The sequence below is a fragment of the Thermobia domestica genome, chromosome 10 (assembly GCF_964235325.1).
Source record: "Thermobia domestica chromosome 10, izTheDome1.hap1.1, whole genome shotgun sequence".
NCBI classification, from domain to species: domain Eukaryota; kingdom Metazoa; phylum Arthropoda; class Insecta; order Zygentoma; family Lepismatidae; genus Thermobia; species Thermobia domestica.
Genome location: NC_137463.1, coordinates 15233057 through 15248248, shown reverse-complemented (window position 1 = coordinate 15248248; position 15192 = coordinate 15233057).

Genomic DNA, 15192 nt, shown 5'->3' with positions numbered 1-15192 from the left:
AAATGCTCGCAGTAGGACTGCAAAAGAACGAAAAGTAAGAAAAAAATAGATTGCACGGACTAACCGATTGCCTGATTCCAAACGGTATGACACAACTATAAAAGATTAAACGAAAACGACTGTAGGGCGGACCGAAATGAATTGTTATGAAACACAAGGAAAGGATTCCATTAATACAAAAATTGTCAAAATGCAGAATGTGATTGCACGTAAAAAGGGGAATGTAAAAAGAGAATGAATTCTGAGTAAATATCTTCCCACCAGCACCCATATTGAACTCCCACGATTGAATCATAGCCCTCGTTACATAGTCTTCGATGTCGCTACTTAATTTGGAGAAATTCACCAAATGGAAAATGTATTTGGTAAAATGGAGTTGCTATCGACCCGCTAGCGGACAGAAAATTTTGCGATTTCAACATTCTTTGTTTAATCTGACAGTCACTTTTATTTGTGGTTAGTGGAATCTGAACTCTTCCGCACAGAACTCGTCGATCACTTCGAATCAAAACGATAATTGGTTTCCTGCGTTTAACAAAGGGTCTAATGTGAACAACGCTAACAATCAACAACGACAGTTTACGCACCAACAGGGAGGATTTTATCCGCAGAGCACTATGCCTTTAAACTAGTATCGCCCTCCCATTTCGTTGCAAAGGGGAGGGATTTCAGTAGCGTAAACAAGATTACTTTTCCACACATGTGCAATGAAGACATGCAAGCGGACGATGACGTAGATAATATTAATGAAGAGGAAGTAATTACGTGTGAATTAGGTCGTAATGCTATGAGAGCGAAAATTTTGTTAAACGGACAACCAAAAATTTTATTAGATAGTGGATCGGAATTGTGCTTGTTACGATATAACATATTTCGGGAAGTGACTATAAATGCATAACGAATGTACATTTACAAAAAGGAGAGCATATTATTTTGTGTGATTTTCTTGGAAGAAAGAAGAAAAATGTGAAAGGAAAAGCCATTTTACCGGTACGAATCGAAAAAGTAGGCGTACCAGTTGAATTTCTCGTACTTCCAGTGCTGTACAAAAACATTATACTTGGTGCAAATTTTCTTGAGAAATTAAACAGTGTCATATATTTTAAGCGAAGTAACCTGCGTGTTGAATTTCAAGGAATTAGTGGTGAAGTGCCTTTAATACAAAAAAGTAATGGAAGTGTCACTGTAGCTAATGTTAGTGAAATTAAATGTTATGTAGCCCCTATTGTTGTGTTGTCCGAAATAAAGGACTTTAATGAGTTTTACGCGAAAACAATGAATGTGTTTTGCAGTGTGTGTGCCGAAACTGTAAAGGCAAATTAAGCTAGTGACCAAATGAAGGACTTCCCACCAGATTTATACTTTACCGTAGATGAAATAAGGGATGCAGTTACACGCGCTACGCTGTTTAATAAGAACGAGAAGGAAAAATTATTTCAGTTGCTATTGAAACACAGAAGGGTGTTTGCTCCTCTTCCTGGTTTGTGTAATAAATTTCAGTACCGTCTAGAAGTAGATACAAGTGAACCCATTGTTGCTCGTTCTTACGATATTCCGCACAAATACAAGGAAGGAGTGCGTGAAGAAATCCGCAAATTATTAAAGTGGGGAGTGATTCGATCTGGTTCATCATGTCATCTGTTACCGTTGCACGTAGTGTTAAAGAAGAGTGGAGCACTGAGAACAGTAACAGACTGTAGAGCTTTGAATGTGCACATTAAGAATCCAGCTCTCCGTGTAGAAAAGTTATCTGACCTCTTTGCTAAATTTAGTGGTAAACGTGTATTAGGAACTCTTGACTTTACCAGTTTGTATAAATAGTGTGGTATTACGGAAGACTCCATGCAATACTTAGCTTTCTAGTTTGAAGGAACATTATATGAATAGACACGTATGGTTTTCGGAGTGAAAAACGGATCATCTGTATTGCAATTGTATCTGAATAAAGTGTTCCCATTGCAATTACAAGAGAAGTTAATCAGGTATATGGACGACGTAGCCCTTGCTTGTAAAACAGTTCCTGAATTCTTACATCAGTAAGATGAAGTGCTTAGTTTGTTGAGTGATGCGGATATGACGCTAAGTTTATCAAAATGTATTTTTGGTGTAAACGAAATTAACTATTTAGGCTACTACGTCTCCTCAGAAGGTATACGAAAGGATCCGAAATCAGCTGTGGTAATCGAGAAGTTACCAGTGCCGAAAAACGTAAAAATGCTACGTTCATTTCTTGGTGCAGTTCAGTGGCATTCAAGAACGATCAAAGGCTATGACGTTATCGCTCAACCCCTTTATGAACTTTTAAAGAAAGAAAAGAAATGGAAGTGAGAAGAACATCAAAAAGCATTTGAGCTATTAAAGGCTGAACTAGTGAAAGACGTGAAATTACACTATCCTCAGTTTGATAAACCCTTCTACCTCGAAAGCAATGCAACTAAACTTGGGTTGGCCTGTGTGTGTTACCAAATTATAGATGTGAAAAGTGTGTGTTATGCGAGCCGTATCCTTAATGAACACGAACGAAACTATGCCATTATTGAACTCGAATGTCTTGCGTTCGTGTAGTGCATTCGCAAGAGGCATGTTTGGCGGAAAGGATCAAAAATATGCATACGAACTGATCATAAAGGCTTGATACAGTTAAGGCGCATGCGTAATTGGAATGCTAGACTTACGAGGAGGTCCCTTGACCTCCAATCTTATGAATACGAAATCGAATTCATCAATGGCAAATCTAACACATTAAGTGACTGTTTATCTCAAATGTTACCAACTCAGGAAGACCTCATGGTGAGTGTGAATCCCATACAGACTGTTCAATCAGAGGTGTTAGACTTAGATCCATCTACAGTTGCGAAATTACAGTGGGAATGTGACGAATACCGTCCTATTATTAACCTACAAGGAAATGTAAGTGAAAGTGAAAGTAGCACAAATAAAAGTTCTTTTCATACTAGTGCTAGAAATTGGAAACAAATTTACACTTTGGAAAATGGTATTTTGACTACTTGTACTACACCTTACCACGCATAAGAAAATATCGAAAGATTCCATGCTGACTTAGATAGAATTCTGCGCGTGTTGTGCCGCGATTCTCATTCTTCATGGCCAGAATATGTTGTACAAGCCTGTTTGTTGTTGAATTATACTATTAGTGCCAGTTCAGGAATAGCGCCAGCAGAGTTACACCTTAACATCAAACCAGAAGAATTTACATTATCGCATTGGTATTGTGCAGAACAACAAAGTGATTGACGAAACAGAAGGCATACATTGGAATGGAAAATTGGTCACGGCTGATTTACGACGAAAGAAAATTATTCAGCTGCGAAATGAAAAGTTAAACGTTTCTCAGAGAATGAGGAGAGTTCTTGTTGAAGGTGGTTGGTTTTCTTACGCCAGTATAACATCAGTAGTTTGGTGTACAAACGCATAGAGAAACTGTGTGAAGTGTACTGTGGCCCGTACTTATTGTGGAAGAAAGTTGGTGAAAACGTATTTGAATTAGATCCGCAAAGTGGTAAATACCTTGGATTTCAGAACGTTTCAAGAAAAAAGTTCCGGAGACCAACACCAGCCACTAGGAAGAAATGGCTTGAACTTCTGAAAAAGAATGTGAACGAAGAACAGTTCAGTGATATTCTAGAGAGAGCCGAAAATGAAGTCAACGAAAATTGCATGAATCAAGAAAAAGAAGAGGAAGAAAGCAAAGAAGATCAATTGTGCAGTGTAAAGTCAATAAGTCTCTGATCTCCACGTTCCAACAGTGTGTCTTTGCTTTATTCACAACTCTGTCGCCATCCGACAACTCATAACTATATATTTAATCAAAGACCTATATAAAACAATCATTTTGTGACATTTTGATAAAAACACTTCTCTTGGCAACACTAGATAGCTACTCTGAATTTGTTGTATTAATAGGAATAGTTAGAAAAAGCGTTGGCGGGTAAAGCTAGAGAAGGACGGAAAATAGTGACTGTTCATTTCAATACCATAAGTGGTAAATTATACTCTTATTTAGTGCTGTAAATGATCCAAACTCTTTTTAAATGTGTGATTCACGTAAAAGTGCAAATTTCGTATGAGAGTTGTATTAATAAAGGAGAATAGAGAAAGGTAAGATGGTCTGTAAGAGGGAGGCAAGAAGTATCAATGTGCAGCGTTAATAGCCTTAACATATCCAGAAGTGTATACTACGCTCAGAAAAGTGAAATAAAAAGAATCATCCTTCAAACTAATTGTGTGTTCCTAGGTAATTGTGGTTAAAGATTACTATACTGCATATTTATCTGACAACAAAACCACTATTTTGGGGCAACTTATCCTACGGCTAGCGGGGTGTTAATCGTCATAATTTAAGAATAGTCTGTTCTTTTATTCCTACCGTGAATTTCTATATATGACGATAACTAACGGCCTATCGGCTCACGGTGCCAACATCAATAGGTCAAATTCAGTGTCGCCAAAGTGTGCACATTGTATATGTATAACATGTATATAATGTGTGATCATTACTAACATAGCGATAAAGAAAGATTATGAGACTCAGGGTTGCCAGTACACATGATATCAGCGTTGTTAGAAATGTATATGCAGTAGTGTCAACAAGAATGTAGGAGTTGCCAGTGATTACGATTCAACATTGCAGAGCATTCGTCAACAAGAACAGAGGGGTTGCTAGTCATTACATAGCTTATGTTATCAACAAGTACTGAGTGTTGATGTTAACAAGAGTATGGGGGTTGCCAGCGGGTATAAGTCCAATATTTGAGTCAACAAGGAAGCAAGTGTGTAAGGCTGCCAGTGACTGCATGTCAGTTGCCAGCGTGTGATTAATAATAATTAGTACTCCTAACCGAAGAAAGGATTATTATTGAAAGGCTATTTTATACTATATCGCCATCATTCAGTTAAGGAGCGGCAGGGTATATAATAATAACATGGATCAAGAACAGGAATCCCAAGAAGAGGCCACTTCACATGTGGACATAATACGAGAATTGTTTAAAGACAGCAGTTTAAGTGCACACGCTACAAGGTGGATTGAAAGAGGTGAATGAACACGTCACGCAAGGAACAGAGCAAATGAATGAACGTATAAAGGAAGTGATAAAGGAAGTGAATGAACCCGTCATGCACGGGTTTGAGCAAGTAAATGAACGCGTTGCGCAAGCAACAGAACAAATGAACTATCGTATAAAGGAAGTAAATGAACGTATCACGCTTGGTTTGAACAAGTCAATGAACGCGTCACACGCGTAACGGAACAAGTTAACCTTTTTCAAGAGCAAGTGAATACTGAAGTTGAAGTAATGAAAAATGATTTACGGAAGAAAAATAAGGAAATTCGAGACGAAGTTACCGCTGTAAGAGTACATCAAAAGGAGGAAGCCCAAAGGGTTCTAGAACATGAACGCCTAATACAGGAGATTCAACAACGCCAGCGAGAACATCAAGAACGTATTCAAGATTTGGTAGAAGTGGTGAAAGAAGCTGAGAAGCGGAATGAGGTGCCGGACGCTCACAGTCACGGCTACTATTTGCCAACGCAAGAGCGGAGAGCACGAGGGCACACCAGTCCTGTAAGTAGCGAAGCAAGTGATGAACAGCCTTTAGATCTAACGTGTGGAACGAGAACTAAGCGAAATGAATCGTCTTTTGTCAAGGAAACAGACGACAGAAAGGGAGTACATTCCAGTGGACGAACGAGAAGGAAGAAGAAACGACCCAGAAGAATTACCTAAGAAAATGAAGTAGTCTGGAACAGAAGTGAAGAAGATTCGGGAAATGCAAAGGAACTGAGGAAACAGGTCTCCATTTAATCAAGTGAAGAGAGTGATGCGTACGATATGAGACGCAACACGAAAAGAAGTGCTGAGGATTTATATGAAGTGAAACGTGAAGAACCACTACCTATTAAACTATCAGAAATAAGGCAGTTTTCGAGGTTCGATGGCCAGCCCAACGGAGCATTAGTATCGTCATCCCTTAGTAGAATTGAAGAGGAAGCTGATGTGGTGAATTTATCCCGACAACAGCTGCTAAGGATTATCCCGCTACTACTAGACGATCCTGCGAAAAGCTGGTTTAAGCTACAGCCAAAGCCATTTGCGTCATACGAATTCTCACGAGCTATGATAAATACGTTCCAATCACCGCAAGTGGTAGCGAGTTGACTTACTACGTGCCGCACTCAATATTTTAATCACAAGGCTCATGCAATAGTGAAGCAGTTCGCAATAGAAAAATTTCATCAAATTAGGGAGTTGTGTCCAACCGTACCGGAAGCACAAATAGTGTCAGATCTTGTAGCATTGCTCCCATGGAAGTATAAGGAAGCATTAGTAGTGAGACCAGTTTATACTTTCCCTGAGTTCATCGCTACGAACGAAAGGATCGAATCGTTACGAACCATGGATATGAAGCATAAGCAAGAGAGAAGCAATGCGGCGAACAAGAATAATCAGAAATCGTTTGTTAACCAAGTCACGAAAGGGAACAAGTCATCAAAGAGTGATAATGAGACAGCTTCTTCGCGAGAGCGATTCAGAAGAAGAAGAAAAAGTAACAAACCTCAATGAAGGAAATTCAAGAGTGATGGATCTGAAGGCGACGAAACTGAAGAAAAGAGAACAGTAGAAGGCCAGAAGAAAGGCAGAAAGTGTTCATCAAAAGTATCGTTAAATAATCCGAATCAAGGATGCGAACGACCCTTTCACCACACGGAAAACTAAATATATGCAACGATGAAGGTCCGAATCGTGTGCACATAGGAAAAACAAGGACTAGCTATAATAAGTTTCTTATATGTGGCGTACACATGTACGACGATGTAGAGGATAAGAGTGATGTTGAAGATGATCTCAGTGAAGGAGTGTCAATTGATGATCGGTTAATTCATTCGACCTGCAAGGTACACATCAGGGTGAACAATGTGAAATTGCTGTTTGTTGGACACGGGAAATGAAGTGTCATTAATGTCAAATGCTGCGTGGAAGAGAGTTAGCCATGATGTATCACATCCTCAGCTTCTCCCAGCTAATGAAGTCACACTTGTAGACTTCTCTGGCCGTACCAAGAGGGTAAGAGATCAGATCGAAATTCTAGTTATGATAGCTGAGAAGCCAGTGAATGTTCGAGTGTTCGTGGTAAACCAACTCAGTGTCGATGTAATCCTGGGTTTGGATGCCCTCCAGCAGATGGGTACGATAATAGACTTCACAACCGAATCGGTCCATATAATGTCAACCGAAGAAAGAGCAGTCTTAAAGATGTTACCTGTGGTACCTGACGAAGATGAAGAAGAGGATGCAGGAAGAATATCGGATACAGTTATTGTAGGCGGATAATTATTTACCAATCCAGTGTGGAGGTCCATCCGCAGATGAGATACAGCAAACAGTAAACAAGGCCGACGCGTTAACGATGGAAGAGAAAAAGAAACTGAGTCAGTTGTTGCAGGAATTTCGAAATGTACTTAAGGAACACCCAGGGAGATGCAACAAATTCACTTACAAAATGGAAGTGACCACTGACCAACCCATCATCCGGCGCCAATATCCTATTCCTCTGAAATATCGACCACAACTTCGAGAAGAGATATAAAAGCTTTATTCTGCAGGAATCATCGAGCCTAGCGATTCGATCCATTCCAATCCAATTTTAGCAGTCCCAAAGAAAGGTACGGATAGAGTCCGAATGTGCTTAGATATGCGAGAAATGAATCGGCATGTGTATCTTAGACAAAATGAGGAAGAACCCATACAAGATATCTTTAGCAAGTTATGTTATAGGAAATATCAGTCCCAAATGGATTTAGTGCAAAGTTACCATGGTATTCCTTTGGATGTCGAATCCAGACCATATATTTCTTTTTCATTTGAAGGCCAACAATGGCAATTCACAGTCGTGCCATATGGATATATTAATGGGTCAGCAGCCTTAGCAAGTGCTTTACAGAGGGTAATACCTTTCAACAAATTGGTGAACATTTAATCAAATATGTGGACGATATTTCTCTAGGACACGATACGTTTGAAGAGCACCTCCTAGGATTGCGAGAAATCTTCACGTCTCTTAGAGAAGCCAATCTAAATATCAGCCTAAAGAAATCAAACTTCTGCAGCCGAAAAAGGAAATTCCTGGGGTATACTATTACGGCAGAAGGAGTAGAGAAAGATGCAGACGCAATCGAACCAATCATGAAATACCCCAGACCAACTAACATCAAGTCGGTACAGAGGTTTCTGGGATTCATACAGTACCAGCATAAATTCATAAAGAATTTTGTTGAAATGGCTGCACCATTGTATGCACTCCTGAAAAAAGGAAAGAAATGGATATGGACTGAAGACTGTGAGAATGCTTTCTAAAGTTTGAAGCAGGAAATCTGTAATGAAGTGAAACTCGCAATGCCTGACCTCAATAAAGAATTTATACTACGAACGGATGCTTCTCACATTTCGATCGCAGATTCCTTAGAACAAGAACAGAATGGAAGAACTGTGGTAATCCAATATGCGAGTCCAACACTGAAACCTGCGGAGAAGAACTATAATTCATCTGATATAGAGTGTCTAGCCATACTGTTTGGAGTAAGGAAGTGGGTTAAAATACTAACTGGACGTAGGTTCAAAATACTATGTGATAACCAGGCTTTAGGGTTTCTAAAAGCTGCTAAACGATGGAACTCGAGACTCTTACGTTGGTCAGTGGAACTACAGCAGTTCCAGTACGAAGTCGTGCACATCCCAGGCAAGCAAAATATCGGACTGGATGCCTTATCAAGAGTGAGTCCAAATGAAGGTGAAGTGCAGTACCAGGTACACTCCATTGGAGCATTCCATAACGAAGCGGAACAGATAAGTCAAGAGGAGGTCAAAATTGCTCAGGACAACGATGAAAAGATTAGGTGGTTAAAAGAGCGAATCCAAAATGACTCCATACATAGATTAGGCAATGATCACATCAAAGAGCACTACAGAGTCGATGAAGAAATAGTATACGTCCGTGATTTTCATTTCCCTCACAAATGGAAAATTCTCGCGCCCAACAGTCTGATGCCGAAGATCTTAAAAACTTATCATGAAGATGCATGACATTGGTGTACGGAAAGAACTGCAGCAAAAATTATGCAAATATTCTATTGGAAACATCTAAAAAGAGACGTACAGCTACACATACGTAATTGCCGAAGGTGTGTAGAGGTGAAGCCGGAGTATCATCTCTTAGCAAAGATTATTAAATGTGGATACCCTCAGCGATCAGATAAGTATTTTGTCTAGACTTTGTAGGACCATGGCCAACCTCGTACAACGGCTACAAATACGTCTTGACGGTTACAAAAGCATTCACCAGCTATCTAGTCACGTACCCACATCGTAAAGCCAATACTACAGCAGTGCTACGAAGTCTAGAAGAGTACATGAAGCATCTAGACAAACCCGAAAGTATAGTGTGTGACAATGCCCCAGTTTTCAAGAGCCAAAGATTTGTGGACAAAATGAAAGACCTTAATATCAAGATCCATTATACCACAAGGTACCATCCGTGCAGCAATTACGGAGAACGACAACACAGATCTGGTGAGGCTGATAAGAACTCTTTGTAGTGACAACCATCAACGATGGTACAAACATTTACAGTAATGTGTTTGGTTGATGAACCATAGTGTCTCCAATCCTATGGGTACGTCACCTGCAGCACTCATGCTAAATGTTGACGACGTCGCTACGGCTCGAAGACACTTCAAAACTACGGAAGATTCTGACTGCATAGAAGAATGGATCAACTTGTGGAATAACAAACTCCATATAGCTAGTCAAAGGAAAAGGAACAAGCTCAACCGTGAAAACGACCGACACAACCGATCACAGGAAACTAGGAAGAAAATACAACGGAACGACCTAGTCTTCGTGAAGCAACACCTGTTAAGCAGTTTGCCTGATTCGAAGATACGGAATTTTTTTATATATATAGATGCCCATATGTATGCAGAGAGGTGATGAACGAAAAGGTATTATTGTTAAGGGATCCCGAGGATGGGAAAACATTACCCCTAGAATCAATGGACAACTGTCGACTATGGGAACCGACAGCGGAAGTTAAACAAAAGTGGCTAGAAAAAGCAGAGACAACCATCAGCAGGTGGGACAATTAAGTGCACAAAGTTAATAGTATTGTGTGTCTTGTGAAAACCTTGTAAATAGTATTTAGTATAATGTGTTGTGTAAAACTTTTATAGTGAAATCCTATAAATACTACGTTCTAGAGGGTCCTTGACTAAAGATTCTTAGTCATTCCTAGTTCGGACGCCATTTGTTGCCATCCGACAACTCATAACTATATATTTAATCAAAGACCTATATAAAACAATCATTTTGTGACATTTTGATAAAAACACTTCTCTTGGCAACACTAGATAGCTACTCTGAATTTGTTGTATTAATAGGAATAGTTAGAAAAAGCGTTGGCGGGTAAAGCTAGAGAAGGACGGAAAATAGTGACTGTTCATTTCAATACCATAAGTGGTAAATTATACTCTTATTTAGTGCTGTAAATGATCCAAACTCTTTTTAAATGTGTGATTCACGTAAAAGTGCAAATTTCGTATGAGAGTTGTATTAATAAAGGAGAATAGAGAAAGGTAAGATGGTCTGTAAGAGGGAGGCAAGAAGTATCAATGTGCAGCGTTAATAGCCTTAACATATCCAGAAGTGTATACTACGCTCAGAAAAGTGAAATAAAAAGAATCATCCTTCAAACTAATTGTGTGTTCCTAGGTAATTGTGGTTAAAGATTACTATACTGCATATTTATCTGACAACAAAACCACTATTTTGGGGCAACTTATCCTACGGCTAGCGGGGTGTTAATCGTCATAATTTAAGAATAGTCTGTTCTTTTATTCCTACCGTGAATTTCTATATATGACGATAACTAACGGCCTATCGGCTCACGGTGCCAACATCAATAGGTCAAATTCAGTGTCGCCAGAGTGTGCACATTGTATATGTATAACATGTATATAATGTGTGATCATTACTAACATAGCGATAACTGGCTTATTCAACGACAGGTGTCGGTGAAGATTGGGCACCGTTATACTCAACCTCGGACAGTATCCCAAGGACTTCCACAAGGCTCGGCTCTTTGTCCCTTATTATTCAACCTCTTCACAGTCACCTTGCATCGAGAGCTACGAGCGCAACTACGAATTAATCAGTATGTTGATGATTTTTCACTATACGTTGACTCGCCGACAGTGACAAATGGAATCCGTACCTGTATCAGTGAGAACTGTTCCATCAGCTTTCTTTAATGTAAGCACGAGGTTGATAGCCTTTCTTAAATTCGTTGATCCCTTTATACATGTCCCGAATGTTTTTACTTTTACTATTATCTTCAAGTTCCTAAATTTTAGCTTTCAAAAAATCGCTTTTCTTTCTCCTGAAAGTTTTGGAAGTTTCCCGCCTGACGTCTACTAAATTTTGTGTAGCTATTTCATTCGGATTTTGTAGCCAACGTAATTTTGCATGTTTCTCTTCTCTGCTAGTTCGAACCATGATTTGTTCCTACGTATTTCCGCGTGTCCCAATTTTTCTTTTAGAGAGGATGCTTCGTAAGCAAAGAAAAGAATTCAATTGCTGGGATATTTTTCTCCATAATCTTAAGGTTACATCTGTTAACTAAAGAGTATATGATATGAGTTAGATTTCTGTAATGATTCCTGTAATGTTATTGAGATTATCATCATTTTGCTCAAAAATATTGTTGCGTCATAGATAATTGATATTCTTTCTTCATAGTTTTGGGGAAGTAGTCATTTATATTATTATATTATTATAAAACAATTTTAACGTGGATCTTTGTGGATGCCCAATTAGAAACATACCAATTATAAATATGCATGTATTCAGATTTCAGAGGGGCCGCGGTGGCTCAGTGGTAGAGCGTTCACCTCTGGTGCATGGGGTCCCGAGTTCGATCCCAACACCCGCCAAGTGAACTTTGTGGTGGACAAACACCGTGTGCGTGGGTTTTCTCGGGGTTCTCCCGTTTCCTCCCACTTTCTTCATTCCACCATTTTATTCATTTCTCACAATCACCGTCTCCTTTAGCCTAACCGGCATAACCGTGAGACGTAAAACTCAAAGATTTCATTTCATTTTTTTTCAGATTTCAGAATGTGTTCACGTATGATTTGTAATACTGATATGTACTTCTACTTCATCTACATCGCCTAATATATAATATACTCTACAACAGTTGATCAGATTTATCTACCGTAATATGAGTTTCATCTACCTTCTCTAGAATAAGCCTCAAATCTGTCCACCTCCCAGTGTAGAAGACAACCAATGGTGTATTTAGGATTTTGTTTCAAGGGGCTATGCCCAACACAAGGAAGGAAGTGGGCAATTGCCCACCTGAGTTTGAGAATTAGATATATTTTAATTTTATGCATAAATTGAAGTTATAATGGCAAGAATTGCAGACCGATAAATCCTATATGATGTAATACAAAAATTTAGGAGTAAATCTAACCCTTTATTTTATTCATACAAGAAAAAGGAAGCATCCTCTTGGCCTTCCTAATTTCCCGGGCTAATTATTCCTCCGTTTTGATTTTCTTTAATTCAAACATGTTTTTCTTTTAAAAATAACTAAACGATATAATTTTTCCTTTGTTATAATAACTAAAGTTCTGTCATGTTCATATCCGCGCAAGTTGGTGTGGAACACCAGTTTTGCTTATCAACTCCTCTTAGTTTTGGTGTTACTGATGACGGCCAACTTGAATCACAACTAACAACGGTCGACAAAGTATGATAGGCGAAATGAAAGAAAGTATCGTCAAGAAAAAGAAACAGAAAAGGAGAAAGGACGAAAGAAAGAACAAAAGGACGCAGTTCTTACATGGAATGAAATTTGAGAAATACAGTATTATTTCTGAACAAGGAGCATAAGAAAATGGAAAGTCAATGATATTCTGAGAAATGGTAAGAAGGATTATTGTTGTACGTGGGATGCGATAAACTAGCAAATTTATTTCGGGGGAAGCTTGAGCACGACAGCCTCCTAAATACGTCACTGAAGACCTTGCCTGATCCTTCCCAGCATTGTTTTTCAACTTCATAAATATTTTGAACATTGCTTATATATATAATATGGGAACGGTCTTACCCGTCCCCCCCCCCCCAATGTTGAAGACAGATTTGCGCCGATGCTTGTTAGCCATTGAGGTAAACATGCCTCGTCCAGTGTGACAACGGATTTTTAACTCTTGCCTGCTAGATGGTGCTTGTAGAGCCGTTGTCAATTTGTGCGACTTTCTGCAATGTAATTATTTTGCAAAATTTCTAAATATGTTGCTTTCGATCGATTTTGGTGTCAACTGGAGAATGTTCCAACATGGTTTATAGTACCTGGTTTGTTCTATGACACTCTCAGGGTTCCCACTCTCTTTCTAAATAAAATCCAAAGCGTTTCCAAGACAAATCACCAATTTTCCAGGACTTCGACACAGGAAGGTATAACAGGATTGCAACTGTAGATTCAAAAATCACAACAGGAAGTGAAAAGTACAGTAGCTTACGTAGTGAATATTAATACTAGTACAGTATTAATACACAATAATTAAATACACAAAGCGGAGCGTAATGTGCTTTTTTTTGTGTGTGTGGTCTCCCAACTCCTATTATACGCTAGTCACCTGATCCACCCACATCCAGCACATGTATTCCCATTATTTTTACATGACATTTTAATTATGCACCGAACAAATTTACAAACAACAAAAATCTATTTTTCGTACATGGCATCATCATTGCGTGACAGTGTGACAGATGTAATTAGGAGGAAAGAGGAATTATATTACAAGTTTTTCAACTGAGTATGGATTTGTGTGATTTTCTCACTTATAGACAGAATTTCTTACTTCCTTAGCGAAGATGCCCTACGGATAGGATTTGACTTTGTCAATAAAGTAAAGCAAAACTTGTGCTCTGCTTCATGTGTAAACTAGTTTGCTTCAATCTCTATTCTATTCTATTCTATTCATCTCCGTCGGGAGATTTTATAATTAAAAGTCACAGCACTAAGGCCAAGTTGACTGCTTCACTAGAATTGTTTTAAATATTTTTGTAGTTATTATAATTGCAAAAGATGGCCCGTTCCAAAATGGACGAATTTGCCTGTTTTAAATAGTTATGTTTCCATACTAGTTTGTGAAGTAAAAAGGAAGGCAGAAGCGTAGAACATACAAAAAAATATGTAAATCACTATAAAAATTGTAATGCACTAAATGATGTCCAAAATTGAAATTGTTGTTAAAAATGAAATTGCAATAATTGAAGAGCATGACGCTCCATTGTGTAGAACATTCTACGCCATCTTGCCAACCTGCTTCAATCTCCAAAGCTTCACTGGTTTCCATCAATTTTCTTTTCTTCCTCAGCAGCTGCTGTATATTTTCACTCGCCTTTTTCTTCTTACTCTGCACTTGACTTTCATTTTCAACAGTCGTTATTTTCTCTAGCTCTGCCATTTAGCGCTGTCTTGCATTGTAGGCATGATGCAGCATTTCTTTCGTGATGTTGATTGAAGTAAGGTCTTTATAGGAAATGTTCTCATCAGTGTTCGAAGTGAAACAAAAAAAGCAGAGGCGATATGTTTTCTTACGATTTTAACTCGACATGCTGGCTATCTAAATGCTGAAATACAGTGAGGGTATGTTACCTAAACGATGGATTGCATTTCTATTTACATAATGACTGAAAACCACTGGAGAGCTTCTCCGTAGTTACGGACGGGGGATAGCCATGGGGAGACTTACTTCGCTGCCAACTTTCAGAAAAAAATTAAAAGATACTCTTGTGTTGTGCTAGAGAGAATTATACACCAAAATGCTCAAAAGTCGAGTTTATATATTAACAATTTCCACTGGTAAATTTCCCGGAGAGCCTACTCGACTGAAGGATATTCCAAACCCCAACAAGATCCTCCTCCCACAGCAGACGATTCCTAAATCAACCCATGCTCAAAACGACATTTATATGTATTAAGGCAAGAAGACACACGCATGCACGGTATAAGAAACAAACAATTCAATATGGCACATAGAAATATAATGTAGATGAACTTCCTTGAAGACACCTCATTTTAAAAACAAAAGATAGGAAAAAAGAT